This window comes from Schistocerca americana, chromosome 4 (genome assembly GCF_021461395.2).
Source record: "Schistocerca americana isolate TAMUIC-IGC-003095 chromosome 4, iqSchAmer2.1, whole genome shotgun sequence".
NCBI classification, from domain to species: domain Eukaryota; kingdom Metazoa; phylum Arthropoda; class Insecta; order Orthoptera; family Acrididae; genus Schistocerca; species Schistocerca americana.
Window position 1 is genome coordinate 103586925 of NC_060122.1, and position 17876 is coordinate 103604800.

A 17876-nucleotide genomic window follows, 5' to 3' on the forward strand; every position below is an offset into this window, starting at 1 on the left:
ATGATTTTACAACACAGACAGAACCTGATCATTACCTTTGTCAACTTCAAAAAGGCGTACGACTCTATCGACCAGAAAACTCTCTTCGAAATTCTAGCTGAATACAAAGTAGACAACAAAACACAGATTATCATAGAGCAAACCTTGACCAACACAACCTCCAAAGTGAAGTTCTGTGGGGAACTACACTCCTGGAAATTGAAATGAGAACACCGTGAATTCATTGTCCCAGGAAGGGGAAACTTTATTGACACATTCCTGGGGTCAGATACATCACATGATCACACTGACAGAACCACAGGCACATAGGCACAGGCAACAGAGCATGCACAATGTCGGCACTAGTACAGTGTATATCCACCTTTCGCAGCAATGCAGGCTGCTATTCTCCCATGGAGACGATCGTAGAGATGCTGGATGTAGTCCTGTGGAACGGCTTGCCATGCCATTTCCACCTGGCGCCTCAGTTGGACCAGCGTTCGTGCTGGACGTGCAGACCGCGTGAGACGACGCTTCATCCAGTCCCAAACATGCTCAATGGGGGACAGATCCGGAGATCTTGCTGGCCAGGGTAGTTGACTTACACCTTCTAGAGCACGTTGGGTGGCACGGGATACATGTGGACGTGCATTGTCCTGTTGGAACAGCAAGTTCCCTTGCCGGTCTAGGAATGGTAGAACGATGGGTTCGATGACGGTTTGGATGTACCGTGCACTATTCAGTGTCCCCTCGACGATCATCAGTGGTGTACGGCCAGTGTAGGAGATCGCTCCCCACATCATGATGCCGGGTGTTGGCCCTGTGTGCCTCGGTCATATGCAGTCCTGATTGTGGCGCTCACCTGCACGGCGCCAAACACGCATGCGACCATCATTGGCACCAAAGCAGAACCGACTCTCATCGCTGAAGACGACACGTCTCCATTCGTCCCTCCATTCACGCCTGTCGCGACACCACTGGAGGCGGGCTGCACGATGTTGGGGCGTGAGCGGAAGACGGCCTAACGGTGTGCGGGACCGTAGCCCAGCTTCATGGAGACGGTTGCGAATGATCCTCGCCGATACCCCAGGAGCAACAGTGTCCCTAATTTGCTGGGAAGTGGCGGTGCGGTCCCCTACGGCACTGCGTAAGATCCTACGGTCTTGGCGTGCATCCGTGCGTCGCTGCGGTCCGGTCCCAGGTCGACGGGCACGTGCACTTTCCGCCGACCACTGGCGACAACATCGATGTACTGTGGAGACCTCAAGCCCCACGTGTTGAGCAATTCGGCGGTACGTCCACCCGGCCTCCCGCATGCCCACTATACGCCCTCGCTCAAAGTCCGTCAACTGCACATACGGTTCACGTCCACGCTGTCGTGGCATGCTACCAGTGTTAAAGACTGTGATGGAGCTCCGTATGCCACGGCAAACTGGCTGACACTGACGGCGGCGGTGCACAAATGCTGCGCAGCTAGCGCCATTCGACGGCCAACACCGCGGTTCGTGGTGTGTCCGCTGTGCCGTGCGTGTGATCATTGCTTGTACAGCCCTCTCGCAGTGTCCGGAGCAAGTATGGTGGGTCTGACACACCGGTGTCAATGTGTTCTTTTTTCCATTTCCAGGAGTGTATTAAAGCCCTTTGAAATTCGCACAGGTGTCCGACAAGGAGATGGCCTCTCACCTCTCCTTTTCAATCTAGTCTCAGATAAGGTAATAAAAGAATGAGAAATATAACAACAGGGGATAACATTAGGAAACCTACAGATTAAGTGCCTGGCTTTTGCAGACTATTTGGCAATTTTCACGAAAGATATAAACGAAACAAAAGAAGCTATTGAAAAACTATACAAAGTCGCTTCCAAAACCGGACTACAGATCTCTGACAAAAAGTCACAGTTTATGAGCACAGAGAAACTCTCATTTCTGAACACAAAGTACGGCACAATTTAAAAAAGGGCAAACTTCAAATACCTCGATGAAACATTACAAATGAGTGCACATAACAGAGACCCAAACAAAGAAAGAAAAACTAAACTGTACAAGTAGTATGGACTCATTACAACAAGAAGTCTGTCTCACAATAAGCCAAATTACGCCACTATGACATGGTGGTGCTCTGCGAAGCACTGTATGCAGCAGAGGCCACACTAATCCTAGGGCATACACACATGAGACAACTAGAAAAAGTAGAACGGAAAATACTTAGGAAAATATTTGATGCAACTAACAACAATTAAATATGGATCAAGAAACCTACAAAGGAACTAAACAAACACACGGAGACAATCACAGAAAATATTAGAAAAAGCAGACTACAATTCTATGGACATCTATATAGAATGCCATCACACAGACTGACCAAACAGATCTTTGACTGGGTAACCACTAGAAACAACACATGTGTGGCAGAAGTAGAAAATGACCTGAACCAACTCAACATCACACCAGACACAATAAACGACAGAATAAAATTCAGAAACACCATTAAGAAAAGTAAACTACATGAGATACACTGTGACAAAAAAATGGCGTAAAATGGACCAGAGAATGCAAACAAGAAGCATGGACAGAGGACCGGAAACAGAACAGCGAATGAGGGAAGTTTGGGCAGCGTAAGGAATTGGCCATCATGTAGTTTAGAGTAACTGTGCTCTTTAAGGGCAAAACAATATATATTTTTCATTCTTTCATGTCATTTTTGTCCTTATGGACAGTGTTTGAACTCAAATACCTCATGATTACACAATTTTCACTTCTTTCCTTTTCTCTTCCCAAAATCTCTTCATCCTTTGACTATGCTCTTGTTTCATTTGTTCCGTCCATAATGCTCCCGTCTTCCTCTTCTCATTTACCATAAATTTTGCATTCCTAATTTTGTTCCTGAATTCCTTTCTGTCTTTTATCATCTGTTTGTTGATCCCCAGCTGCTCTTTATGTCTTCCTCTATTTCATGATACCAATTTGTTTTAAGGCTTGAATGTTTTACTACATCAAAGATTCTCTTTGTAAGTCTGGTGTTGTCCATTCTCTGTATGTGTCCATAGAAATTTAGTCTGCGTTTTCTGATCATGTCTGTGAGTCTGTCAGTGTGTTGGTATAACTCATTGGTAGGTCTTTTCATCCATATGCCATCTTTGTGTATTGGTCCGAATATTTTCCTGAGAATTTTGTGTTCTATTTTTTCTGTCTATATAATGCTTGGTGCTCCAATTGCAGTCGTTTCTGATGCATATACTGCTTCCGGTAATACAACTGGTTTGTAGTGTCTAATTTTGGACTATCTTGATATGCTTTTCTTATTATAATGTGACCATGTGAGTTCCTATGCTTTCTGGAGTCTTTCTGTTCATTCTATGTTGGATACCTTGTTTGATCACCCTATTTGTATGTATTCCCCTAAATATTCAAATTTTTTCACTCTTTTTACAGATCCATACATTGTTTGCATGATGTGTACATTGTTGATTTGTCGTTCCATGTATTGAGTCTTCACATACAATATCTGTAGACCAGTTTTGGCAGTTATTTCATGTAGGTGTTCCAGAGCTTCCTTTGCATCCTGTGTGTTATTACTAAGTATGGCTATGTCATCTTCAAATGCCAGACATTTTATGATTGTTCTTGTTTCACATGTTCTTCCTAGCTGTATTCCTTTAACTTGTTCTTCCCATTGTTTGACAGTTTTGTCTAAAACTATGTTAAACAGGGTTGGTGAAAGCCCATCTCCTTGTCGGACACCCGTGTGTATCTGGAAGGGTTCCGAAATTTCTCCCATGAACTTAATCTTCGAGGTGGTGTCTGTGAGCGACTGTTGTATAACTGCCCTAGTTTTTCTGTCGAAGCCATATTCTACCAGTATCTCAAAGAGCATTTGTCAGTCTATAGAGTCATATGCTTTTTTAAAGTCAACAAAGATAACTAAAGTGATTCTTGTCTGTCTGACTTTCAAAAGTGTTCTCAAGTTCCAGAGCTGCTCTATGCCTGATCTCCCTCTTCTGAAGCCTGCCTGGTATTATCCTATTTGAGGATCTGCTTGTGGTTCTAGTCTGTTTAATAACATCTTTGAGAGAGTTTTGTATGTGACTGGTACTAAAAAAATATCTCTGTAATTGGATCTGACTTATCACCCTTTTTATGTAGGGGATGGATCAAAGTACATTTCCATTCCTCTGGCAACTTACCCGTGACCCAAATTTCTGAGATAATCTTACAAATTTGCTTGGTGATGTTTACATCTTGGACCTTCCAGCTCTCGGCAATAATACCATCTTCTCCTGCTGCTCTGTTATTTTTCATTTGTTTGATGATTCTCTCTATCTCTTCTATTGTGGGTGGGTTGGAATTTGGGTTGGCTGTGGCCTTTTGGAAGGTTAATTTTTCTGTGGGTTTCTTGCAATTCAGAAGTTCATCAAAGTATTGTTTGAGGATTCTGCAATTTTCTTTCGTAGTCGTTTTGAGGGATCCATCTGTTCCTCGGAAGCAGAGGCTAGGAGGTGGAAAACCCTTCATATTTTCTTTGAATGTTCTGTAAAAATTTCTAGTGTTATTTCTCTTGAAATCGTCATCAATTTCTTTCAACCTGTTGTTGTCATATGCCCATTTTTCTATTCTGATTTCCTTTGTTGATTGTTTCTGGATCTCGTGAAATTCCTCCCATGTTTCTGATGTTCCATTACTGCTGAATTTCTTCCATGTCTGTGTTCTTCTTTCAATGGCTAGACCACAATTCGTGTTCCACCATTCCTAGGAGGTTGCTCCCATCAATCTGGGCACTTTCGATGTTGCAAGTTTTTGTCTTGGCTTTTGAAATTGCGTCAACATAACTTTGACGTTGAAATTTTGACAATATTTTATGAGGTGTTCTCCATTTTTGTTTGTACAAATGTGTGCCGAGTGTGGACCTGTGATTTCTTTGTACTTTCTTTCTTTACCTAATTGCGCATTAAAATCTGCCATTAAAATTTTTACGTGTCTTTCTGGAATGTTGTTGGTTACTTCTTCCATGTCTTCTCAGAAGTTTTCACTTCTTGCGGCTTTTTTCTATTATGGTCATTTGTTGGTGCATGAGCGCTGATAATTGTGTATGCTTTATTACCTGATTTGAAGGAGAGTGTGGAAATACGTTCTGATATGGAACTGAAGTCTATGATGTTATCCATGACTGATTTATGTACAGCAAATCCTGTACCAAACAATGAAGGTATGCCTCTTCTGACCGCAGGTTTCCCTTTGTAGATCCTATAATTTTCTGTATTGAAATGGTTTTCATCTCTGAAGCACATCTCTTGAATGGCGAGAGTTTTGACATGAAATTTTTCTAGTATGTCTGTGAGTTGTTTAAGTTTTCCAAGTTTGAAGAGTGTGTGTGTGCTGAGAGTGCCAATGTAGTGTTTGCAAAGAGATTTTGAAAAGCTCCGATTTTTTTCCTCATGATGTTTCTGGTCCCCCAAAATCCAATGACCAGGAAAATCCAGTGCATTGACTGGGGTCTGGGATAGTGGATTCATTTCCTTTCATTCCATCATGATCACTTCAAGCTGAGTTTAGTTGTGGTGATCTTTGGAAAAGATCACAATGATTGCAGACTTGATTGTTGAGATCAAGTCATATTTCACAGCCACACCAACTAGGTGAACAGACGCTGACCTCTAGTCGCTGGATACCAGAACAGACACTAGTGGATTTTTGTGTGGGTGTGTGTGTGTGTGTATGTGTGTGTGTGTGTGTGTGTGTGTGTGTGTGTTTATATATGTACCACACACAAAAATGGGACTTCAGTAAATGTGACTTACATGAGTATACAAACAAATGATTACAATTTCTTGGGTGCCATTCCATTTCACAGCAAGAGCTCTTTGGTTGTCATTCGTAGCACCTTTCAGCACCGTGGTACATTCAACATCTGCATCTACATGATTACTCTGCAATTCACATTTAAGTGCTTGGCAGAGGGTTCATCGAACCACAATCATACTATCTCTCTACCATTCCACTCCCGATCAGCGCGCGGGAAAAACAAACACCTAAACCTTTCTGTTTGAACTCTGATTTCTCTTTTTTTAATTTGATGATCATTCCTACCTATGTAGGTTGGGCTCAACAAAATATTTTTGCATTCGGAAGAGAAAGTTGGTGACTGAAATTTTGTAAATAGATCTCGCCGCAACGAAAAGCGTCTTTGCTTTAATGACTTCCATCCCAACTCACATATCATATCTGCCACACTCTCTCCCCTATTATGTGATAATACAAAACGAGCTGCCCTCTTTTGCACCCTTTTGATGTCCTCCGTCAATCCCACCTGATAAGGATCCGACACCGCACAGCAATATTCTAACAGAGGACGAACGAGTGTAGTGTAAGCTGTCTCTTTAGTGGACTTGTTGCATCTTCTCAGTGTCCTGCCAATGAAACACAACCTTTGGCTCGCCTTCCCCACAATATTTTCTACGTGGTCTTTCCAACTGAAGTTGTTCGTAATTTTAACACCCAGGTACTTAGTTGAATCGACAGCCTCGAGAATTGTACTATTTATCGAGTAATCGAATTCCAACGGATTTCTTTTCGAACTTATGTGGATCACCTCACACTTTTCATAATTTAGCGTCAACTGCCACCTGCCACACCATACAGCAACGTTTTCTAAATCGCTTTGCAACTGATACTGGTCTTCGGATGACCTTACTAGACGGTAAATTACAGCATCATCTGCGAACAACCTAAGAAAACTGCTCAGATTGTCACCCAGATCATTTATATAGATCAGGAACAGCAGAAGTCCCAGGACGCTTCCCTGGGGAACATCTGATATCACTTCAGTTTTACTCGATGATTTGCCGTCTATTACTATGACCTGCGACCTTCCTGACAGGAAATCACGAATCCAGTCGCACAACTGAGACGATACCCCGTAGGCACGCAGCTTGATTAGAAGTCGCTTGTGAGGAACGGTGTCAAAAGCTTTTCGGAAATCTAGAAATACGGAATAAACTTGAGATCCCCTGTCGATAGCGGCCATTACTTTGTGCGAATAGAGAGCTAGCTGCGTTGCACAAGAACGATGTTTTCTGAAACCATACTGATTACGTATCAATAGATCGTTTCCTTCGAGGTGATTCATAATGTTTGAATACAGTATATGCTCCAAAACCCTACTGCAAACTGACGTCAATGATAATCTACACCCTGTTTTGTTGCCCTGCATGGCAAGCCATCCTAGAGCTACATTCCAGCAAGATAATTCCTAGTCGCAAACAGTGAGAGTGTCTAGTGCCTGTCTTTGCGCTTGCCAAACCCTACCTTGGCCAGTGAGGTTGCCGGATCTCCACCTGATCGATAACATTTGTAGCATTATGGGCTGGGCCTCCAACCAGCTCGGGATTTTGATGATCTGACACACCAATTGGACAGAATTTGACATGATATCCCTCAGGAGGGCATGCAACAACTCTCAATCAATTCCAAGCAGAATAACTGCTTCCGTAAGGAACAGAAGTGAACTAAAATGTTACTGACTTGCTCAATTTGTGAAGCTATTTCTCTTGAATAAATCATCCAATTTTTCTGAAATTCTAATCATTGGTTTCTCTGTTCATGTACATTACATCTAATGATTTCTGTCCCATTTGGATAATTCCTTTATGTTTTCTTTTTTTTTCAATGTATATCAGGTTGAACAATGAAATGGCAGGACCATGCTGAACATCCTAAGACCTTCATCACGAGGTAGAAGACAGCCCAATATTGTCTACTGCAGATACTGAAACTTTGCAACCAGCACTGCAAAACTATTAAAATATGCAGAAAAGGCCACATCTGTTGAGGGCACCTGCATGGGTTGGATCATGCCGTCATAATAATGGATTGATAGCCAATAAAAATGGGCTAGAAATATCACATTGCAAACCCCTAAGCAGTGGTGTTTACTTGCAAACTTGTACATCTCAATCTGCATATGAAGTTGAGAGACCATACAATGTTGGTAAGATTGACTGCAAACTTCCTGGGGACTAATCTACAACTTGTAACTGATGTGATCCACATCTTCCAAGGTAGAACAAGTGATAATCATTCACTGTATGCTGGTCCATACTTGGTGGAGTGCACATCCTGACACAATGCTCACCATATGTTGATTGCTGGGACGGCCTCAGTTATATAATGGTGTTATCTTCTAAACCAGTGGCCTGAAGTTACCACTTGCCAAATAATAATAATAATAATAATAATAAAACAAAACTGCTGCATTGCAATGTGCATCGGAGTGATCCTTCAACACTGAGCACTCCCAGCTTGTGAAAGCAGTGATAATTCTTGCTAGATGTAGATGTAGGATAAATTCATGTTGAAAATTACCCAAATTGTGTTGTCCCCTATTGTCTAGAAATCAGCATGTATACAGGAGATTCTTCAGTCATTATCATTTATATTTTAGAAGGAAACACTTCCTTATTTCCCATTTTACTTGTTGACTAAGCACTTCGAAATTTCTTTTTCTCAGTTATTCAGTTTTGTTACATAAACTGTCTCTACAAAAGTAAAATACCAAACATAAATAATGTATTCACTGCAACTGTGCAAAAGCAGTGGACATGTGTGATTAAAAATTTCACATATCAATGACAAGTGGACGCTACCTTTTTTTTTTTTTTTTTTTTTTTTTTTAACTGATCTCAAGCAGAAAATTAATACTTCTTCCCTCAGTATTTATGACACAGGCCATGTCCCCTGAGCAAGCTCTCCAGCTTGTCAGACTGCTAGAGCTGACCGAGAACCTGACCTGACTCATTAAGTGTACTAATGGCTCTCAAAAAAACCATCACGGATGTAATGTGGAAGGTTCTTTGAAGCTTTCTCTGTCACATGTATGGATGAAATCCCCAACTTGCTGGTGTGGCTGAACACCGGAAGGTGATTTAGACAACTCTTTTCATAAGAATGATGTAAAGTCCCTTTGTACAAGTTGCAAGACTATCCTTGCATTAGAAATGCAGCTTACAGAATCACCAGGAACTTTTAAGTAAGTGTGAACCTACACATATAACAAAATGTCTAGTCCCACAGAGAATTTTTGTAGCATTCTATTGACCACCTATCAGTCAATGGTACCACAGCTCCATATTTTTCAATTATTTAATCTTACCTTATGAAAGCCACATTCTAATCCGAAGAAATTCCAGTATAATATATTTATTTGTACTACTCTTTACACTATTTCACCCAAATAATCTTAAACACTGTGTTTTTATTGGAAGTTATCACAGTGTGTTGTTATGATCTGTTATGAGCTATTGTCTGTTGTACAGTCATTATCATTTACAGCATAAAATATACCAGCTATGATGTAATAGCTGCATGTATGTATACCAAGCAGAAATTTTTATACGACAATTTCTGCCATAACACATATTTCATTAAGCATGATTAAACAATGAAACAATACTATGAAATGAAATGAATAGACTGCTACTAAGGAGACATTAAGTCGCAGGCACTCTCTTCATTGTGCCTCTCTGCGACTCAACATCTCCTTTTCTCTGCGACTCAACATCTCCTTTGCAAAATATGACCTATTAAAATTAAATCCCAGAAAGTAATATTTGATGACTCTTCTGGATATACACAAAACAAAAGACTTCTCGTGGTTGGTACCTCGTTGTCAATACAGAACTCTGAGAAGGTTCGTTGAACAGCTCGCACATCAGTGCTGGAGAACACTGTAATTTCGATTGGGAAGCACTCGGATACGAACCATGCTCTCGATGCACATATATGCCATCAGTTCATTCAATGGAAACATAACTGTTGGTCGATTGGTGAGCAAAGGCAATCTTGTGTTAGGCAGACAAGACTCGAACTGTCGAAGTTAGGTAACAACAAAGTCCAATTCACAGTCCAGGAGATAACCACATAGCACAGAGTCGTAAACAATCAGCATACCAGAGAGTTTGCTTTAAACAATGGCTGGCTACAATAAGTGAAGCCATGGTGATACGTGACATCTCTTAAATCTGTTCCTTGACATGGCATAAGTGGCTGTATCTGTCTGAACTGCACCTAGCAATCTTTTAGGATGTATATGCATAATTATATCTATTTATCCATTGATACGTCCATTGGAATTATAAGACATTAATATTTTTAACTGGAATGAAGGAACATTTGTCAATATGGAATTCACCAAAGAAAGTATAAAACAGAGTAGCATCTATTTGTAATTAAAATGGCAACATCTAGTTGCATCTCAACTTCAAGAAAATTGGTAGCTTTTGAATAAGACACAGCTTTCAAAATTAATTTTTTATCTACCAATATCCAATAGTATTTTAAGTATATCAATCTACATTAATATATTATTGGAAATAATCTATGTCTGAAAATATAATACACATATGTGAAAAAAAATGTACACCTCAAGTGGCAGCAGGAGAAAAACGTAAAAATATTTGGAAATGCTCTGAAAGCCATACTCCTAAATCTTTCATATGCATTTTCTCCTGCTGCTGCTTTGTGAATAGATTTTTTTATCTATCCATTTCATACTTTCATTAACGTAATGTCATAAAGTGAAGGTGACACATCCGTAGTTACGATTCTCCACATTATGAATAAGATTTCCATCCCCAACAATCAAGATACTAGGCAATTTATAAGAGAGATCAGAATAATATGCTTTTTCATTTACACACAACAAAAAAAGTTTTGCATCAGCCCAGTTCTTAGAACTCCTGAAGATAGACTTTGACTGTGGTTATTGTATCACAGACACAGTCCTTTTGACTGTTCAGAGATGTCACAAAACCTGCCCCACGGTGTAAACAATCATGCATGAACAGCGCCTATTGGACGGAGGGGTCCAACAGCCAATCAGTTCCAGTCATTCCACCAGGAAGGAGGTACACGGCTCGTGTTGTTTGTAGTTCAACCATGCCTAGATGGTCAATACCATGGTTCGATCGTATCCGCATTGTTACTTTGTGCCAAGAAGGGCTCTCAACAAGGGAAGTGTCCAGGAGTCGCAGAGTGAATCAAAGCAATGTTGTTCATACATGGAGGAGATACAGAGTGACAGGAACTGTCAATGACATCCCTCGCTCAGGCTGCCCAAGGGCTACAACTGCAGTGGATGACCGCTACCTATGATTTATGGCTCAGAGGAACCCTGACAGCAATGCCACCATGTTGAATAAAGCTATTCGTGCAGTCACAGGACATCATGTTGTGACTGAAACTGTGAGCAATAGGCTGCATGATGCACAACTTCACTCCCGACGTTCATGGCAAGGTCCATCAACCACGACACCAGGCACTGCAGTACAGATGGGCCCGAATGCGCCGCTCAGGATTGGCATCACGATCTCTTCACCGATGAGTGTTGCATATGCCTTCAACTAGAAAATTGTCAGAGACATGTTTTGAGGCAACCTGGTCAGGCTGACTGCCTTAGACACATTGTCCAGTGAGTGCAGCAAGATGGAGATCCCCTGCTGTTTTGGGATGGTATTATGTGGGGCTGATGTATGCCGCTGGGGGTGATGGAAGGTGCCATAACAGCTGTACGATATGTGAATCCCAACCTCCAACCGATAGTGCAACCATATCGGCAGCATATTGGCGAGGCATTCATCTTCATGGACGACAATTCACACACCCATCGTGCACATCTTGTGAATGACTTCCTTCAGGATAATGACATTGCTCGACTAGAGTGGCCAACATGTTCTCCAGACATTAACCCTATAAAACATGCCTGGGATAGATTAAAAAGGGCTGTTTATGAATGATATGACCCACCAACCACTCTGAGGGATCTACGCTGAATTGCTGATGTGGAGTGGGACAATCTGGACCAACAGTGCCTTGATGAACTTGTGGATAGTATGCCTTGACAAATACAGTCATGCATCAATGCAAGAGGACGTGCTCCTGGGTATCAGAGGTACCGGTGTGTACAGCAATCTGGACCACCACCTCTGAGGGTCTCGCTGTATGGTGGTACAACATGCAAATTGTGGTTTTCATGAGCAATAAAAAGGGTGGAAATGATGTTTATGTTTGTTGATCTCTATTCCAATTTTCTGTACAGGTTCCGAAACTGTCAGAACCAAGGTGATGCAAACATTTTTTTGATGTGCGTATTTCTGGAGTTCTGGAGATCACTACATTGGATTACATATTTGCTGGCAACATTTGCATATAAGATAAATCATAAACAGGAATAAAAGCCCAGGAATATATGAAGCGATTGGCAAGTGAAAGTGCTGACCCCCAGTGGTAAGAATTATTCTGATCAGTAGAGACTAAATTATATGCATCATGTTGTTGTTGAACATTGTGGTCTTCAGTCCAGAGATTGGTTTGATGCATCTCTCCTTGCTACTCTATCCTGTGCAATCTTCTTCATCTCCCAGTACCTACTGCAACCTACATCCTGCTGAATCTGCTTAGTGTATTCATCTCGTGGTCTCCCTTTACGATTTTTACCCTCCATGCTGCCCTCCAATACTAAATTGGTGATCCTTCGATGCCTCAGAACATGTCCTATCAACCAATCCCTTCTTCTACTCAAGTTGTGCCACAAACTTCTCTTCTCCCCAATCCTATTCAATACCTCCTCATTAGTTATGTGATCTACCCACCTAATCTTCAGTATTCTTTTGTAGCACCACATTTCGAAAGCTTCTATCCTCTTCTTGTCTAAACTATTTATCATCCATGTTTCGTTTCCATACATGGCTACTCTCCATACAAATACTTTCAGAAATGACTTTCTGACACTTAAATCTATATTTGATGTTAACAAATTTCTCTTCTTCAGAAACACTTTCCTTGCCATTGCCAGTCTACATTTTATATTCTCTCTACTTCAACTATCATCAGTTATTTTGCACCCCAAATATCAAAACTCATTTACTACTTTGTCTCATTACCTAATCAATTCCCTCAGCACCACCTGACTTCATTCGGCTACATTCCATTATCCCTGTTTTGCTTTTGTCGATGTTCAAGACACTGTCCACTCTGTTCAACTGCTCTTCCAGGTCCTGTGCTGTCGCTGACAGTATTACAATGTCATCGGCAAACTTCGAATTTTTATTTCTTCTCCATGGATTTTAATTCCTACTCCGCATTTTTCTTTTGTTTCCTTTACTGCTTGCTCAATGTACAGATTGAATAACATCGGGGAGAGGCTACAACCTTGTCTCACTCCCTTCCCAACCACTGCTTCCTTTTCATACCCCTCGACTCTTATAACTGCCATCTGGTTTCTGTACAAATTGTAAATAGCTGTTCGCTCCTTGTATTTTACCCCAGGCACCTTCAGAATTTGAAAGAGAGTATTCCAATCAACATTGTCAAAAGCTTTCTCTAAGTCTACAAATGCAAGAAAAGTAGGTTTGCCTTTCCTTAATCTATCTTCTAAGATAAGTCGTAGGGTCAGTACTGCCTCACGTGTTCCAACATTTCTACGGAATCCATACTGATCTTCCACAAGGTCAGCTTCTACCAGTTTTTCCATTCATCTGTAAAGAAGTCACATTAGTATTTTGTAACCATGACTTATTAAACTGATAGTTCGGTAATTTTCACATCTGTCAACACCTGCTTTCTTTAGGATTGGAACTACTATATTCTTCTTGAAGTCTGAGGGAATTTCGCCTGTCTCATACATCTTGCTCACCAGATGGTAGAGTTTTGTTCGGACTGGATCTCCCAAGGCCGTCAGTAGTTCTAATAGAATGTTGTCTACTCCTGGGGCCTTGTTTTGACTCAGGTCTTTCAGTGCTCTGTGAAACTCTTCATGCAGTATCGTATCTCCCATTTCATCTTCATCTACATCCTCTTCCATTTCCATAATATTGTCCTCAAGTACATCGCCCTTGCATAGACCCTCTATATACTCCTTCCACCTTTCTGCTTTCCCTTCTTTGCTTAGAACTGGGTTTCCATCTGAGCTCCTGATATTCGTACAAGTGGTTCTCTTTTCTCCAAAGGTCTCTAACTTTCCTGCAAGCAGTATCTATCTTACCCCTAGTGAGATAAGCCTCTACATCCTTACATTTGTTTTAGCCATCCCTGATTAGCCATTTTGCACTTCATGTCGATCTCATTTTTGAGACGTTTGTATTCCTTTATGCCTGCTTCATTTACTGCAGTTTTATATTTTCTCCTTTCATCAGTTAAATTCAATATATCTTCTGTTACCCAAGGATTTCTACTAGCCCTCGTCTTTTTACCTACTTGATTCTCTGCTGCCTTCACTATTTCAACCTCAAAGCTACCCATTCTTCTTCCACTGTATTTCTTTCTCCCATTCCTGTCAATCGTTCTCTAATGCTCTCCATGAAACTTTCCACAATCTCTGGTTCTTTAAGTTTATCCAGGTCCAATCTCCTTAAATTACCATCTTTCTGCAGTTTCTACAGTTCATAACCAATAGATTGTGGTTGGAGTCCACATCTACCCCTGGAAATATCTTACAATTTAAAACTTGGTTCCTAAATCTCTGTCTTACCATTATATAATCTATCTCAAACCTTCCAGTATCTCCAGGCCTCTTCAATGTATACAACCTTCTTTCATGACTCTTGAACCAAGTGTTAGCTATGATTAAGTTATGCTAAGTGCAAAATTCTACCAGGCGGCTTCCTCTTTCATTTCTTACCTCCATTCCATATTCACCTACTACGTTTCCTTCTCTTCCTTTTCCTACTATCGAATTTCAGTCACCAATGACTATTAAATTTTCGTCTCCCTTCACTATCTGAATAATCTTTTACCTCGTCATACATTTCATCACTCTCTTCGTCATCTGCGGAGCTAGCTGGCATGTAAGCTTGTACTACTGTGGTAGGCATGGGCTTTGTGTCTATCTTGGCCACTGTAACGCGTTCACTATGCTGTTTGTAGTAGCTTACCCGCATTCCTATTTTTCTATTCATTATTAAACCTACTCCTGCATTACCCCTATTTGATTTTGTATTTATAACCCTGTATTCACCTGACCAGAAGTCTTGTTCCTCCTGCCACTGAACTTCACTAATTCCCGCTATATCTAACTTTAACCTATCCATTTCCCTTTTTATATTTTCTAACCTACCTGTCTGATTAAGGGATCTGATATTCCATGCTCCAATCCGTAGAACGCCAGTTTTCTTTCTCCTGATAACGACGACGTCCTGAGTAGTCCCCGCCCGGAGATCTGAATGGGGGACTATTTACCTCTGGAACATTTTACCCAAGAGGACGCCATCATCATTTTACCGTACAGTGAAGCTGCATGCCCTTGGAAAAAATTATGGCTGTAGTTTCCCTTTGCTTTCAGCCGTTCACAGTACCAGCACAGCAATGCCATTTTGGTTAGTGTTACAAGGCCAGATCAGTCAATCACCCAGACTGTTGTCCCTGCAACTACTGAAAAGACTGCTGCCCTGTCTTAAAGAACCACACGTTTGTGTGGCCTCTCAACAGATACCCCTCCGTTGTGGTTGCACCTGTGGTACGGCTATCTGTCTCACTGAGGCACGCGAGCCTCCTCACGAACGGCAAGGTCCATGGTTCATGGGTAGGGGGTGTGGGGGGGAATGAATCATAAAAACCTTAAAATATGCGTGAAAAATACTTAAAAATGCATGAAAAGTGTCAAAATATGCCATATCAAATAATACAAAAACATGGTAGTTACTGGGTGTATTATATCTGAAAGTCGAACCTGTGCATATCAGTTACGATGAAAAGCGCTGGCCACGCGAAAGATCGATACATTTAGAACGCTGATACCATTTTCTGGATACTTTCTAGTACAGGTTAGGAAGAGGGCCCTTCTGGGATTATTTTCTAAAAATTTGCAAAATGGGGACGCAACCTGGGTTTCAAGAATTGTGCCTTCTTTGATATGGTTGACAGTAACAAGCAGATGCGATGCGAGTGAGTCACAGCGTAGCAATCAATATGTACAGGACCAACTTGGAAATATATCACATGCAGAGGGCACACTCAAAAACTCTGTAATATTTTACTTAATAAACAACATATAATCATGAATTTTTTGAACAATACTATTGGACCAAAGTATCATTTACAATTTATTTTACATTTTTCTACTATTGTAAACATAAACAACCCAGTACTGTTCCAAATGTTCGGTAGTAAGATTGTGTCTTTAGAAATACTTTCTTTGTTGATGAAATCAGTTTATTTACATTCAAAAACGTGAAACAGACTTCTTCAGCAAGGCGATGTACTCCAAGAGAAAAGCACGTCACATGAATCAAACTGGGATAAAATACTCGGAGGGCTTTTCCTGCTTTGATCATATAGGGAGCAGCATCTGAAATAAACACAAACACCCTTTCATCTGCAGAAGATTCGAGAAATATTTTTCTAATACCGTCATACATAAATCTGGTGATTGTAGAATGATTTACTTTTTCAAGTTCTTCGCAGGCCACTAAATAGGAACAAGAAGGCTCTTCTTTTGAAGCACCAACAATTAAATTTGCAGTGTAATGGCCACAAGTGTCTGCAGTTTCGTCAACTGAAATCCAGATAATTTTGCCCTTGAGTTCATGAATATTTCTTCCAGAACATGTACGTAAATTGTTGGTATGTAAATTCTACGCAATGTTGATTCCTCTAGTATATTTTGAAGCAATATTTGCGCAAGAAGCCTTTGAGGATAGTGTTAGTAAGTTTGTGAAGAGGAATATTTCTTGCAATGAATGCTTCACATAGGTCCATGTTAAACTGACTTTTTTGATTACCTTTGGGCAAATCCCTGCTACTGCAACTTGCTGTTGTCAAGAAGTTGTTGTCGTGGTCCTTTCTTCTGCATTCCTGGGATAGGAAAACTTGTCTTAACATGATCTATTTGAAACTTTTTTTGCACGAAACATTTTTCTCACAAACTCGACAATATAAGACAATTCTGTCATACGTACATGTTCCAGGATGGCCAGCTACGCAGGAAACGACGTTTCTTTTTCTGGATGGCATGGCGCACAACACGTTACACACTACACGTCATAAACATGTTCAACAGTGTACAAGTAAATAGAAAGCTAAACTGAAACTATGGACATGCGACTAAAAGCTTGCGTAGTTTAATTTAATTGTTGCCGATGCGTACAGTATGACAGTGGAGCGGGGGCTTCTATAATGATTTTGCTAGGCAGTGGCCTCTCAGCGAATGCACGCAGTTCTAGGTAGCTGTCACTCTGTGAGATATCAAAACTAGATCGAGCTATAGACCGCCTGTCTAAGTTTTTAAAATATTGTAATCATAGAGCGAAAATATGCATCGTCAATAGTTTTTAGTTAAAATATGCAATAACTGGCGAAAAGGAGCCAAATATGCAAATGCATATGCAACATGCAAATGTATATAATCCAGTCTGTACTGATCACACTACCTGTTGTTTCTCTGAATTCTCTGCCTGCTGGTAATAAATAACCCCATACATGCTGCTCAAAAATGGTGTCTTCTACATAAATTGTTTTTGGCCTACTGCATTTATGTTATTCGTTTTTTTTTTTTTTTTTTTTGCCAAAGCCAGGCCAACTGGGCCCGACTGACCACCATATCGTCCTTAGAGAATGACGTCATCGACATGGTATGGAGTGGCTCAATGCCAGCGTACCTTTCTCCAGGCCACTGTCACGTTAGCAGATGTGGTGCTGCTACTTTTCGTTGAAGTAGCTTGTCAATTAGCAGCACGAAATCGACTCCACCTCTTCTAGTCCTCCCACTGAGGAACAATCCTTGGTAGTGCCAGAATTCAGCCCCTGTCCCACGTATAATTTTAAGACTTGACCACACCATGTATAGTTTTATTTGAAATGTGAAACTAACACATTTTAATGTGTTCTACACTGGCTCAGTGACAAAACCTGCAT

At 40.9% G+C, this 17876-nt stretch overlaps 1 long non-coding RNA gene across 1 annotated transcript; it reads right to left on the bottom strand.

Annotated features, from left to right (window-relative positions):
- Positions 1-16267: 16267 nt before the first annotated feature.
- Positions 16268-17416, bottom strand: LOC124614062. The gene is made up of 3 exons (XR_006979689.1): positions 16745-17416; positions 16409-16518; positions 16268-16311 (listed from the first exon to the last, which is right to left on the bottom strand). It is a non-coding gene; the product is annotated as an uncharacterized LOC124614062 (long non-coding RNA).
- Positions 17417-17876: the final 460 nt, after the last annotated feature.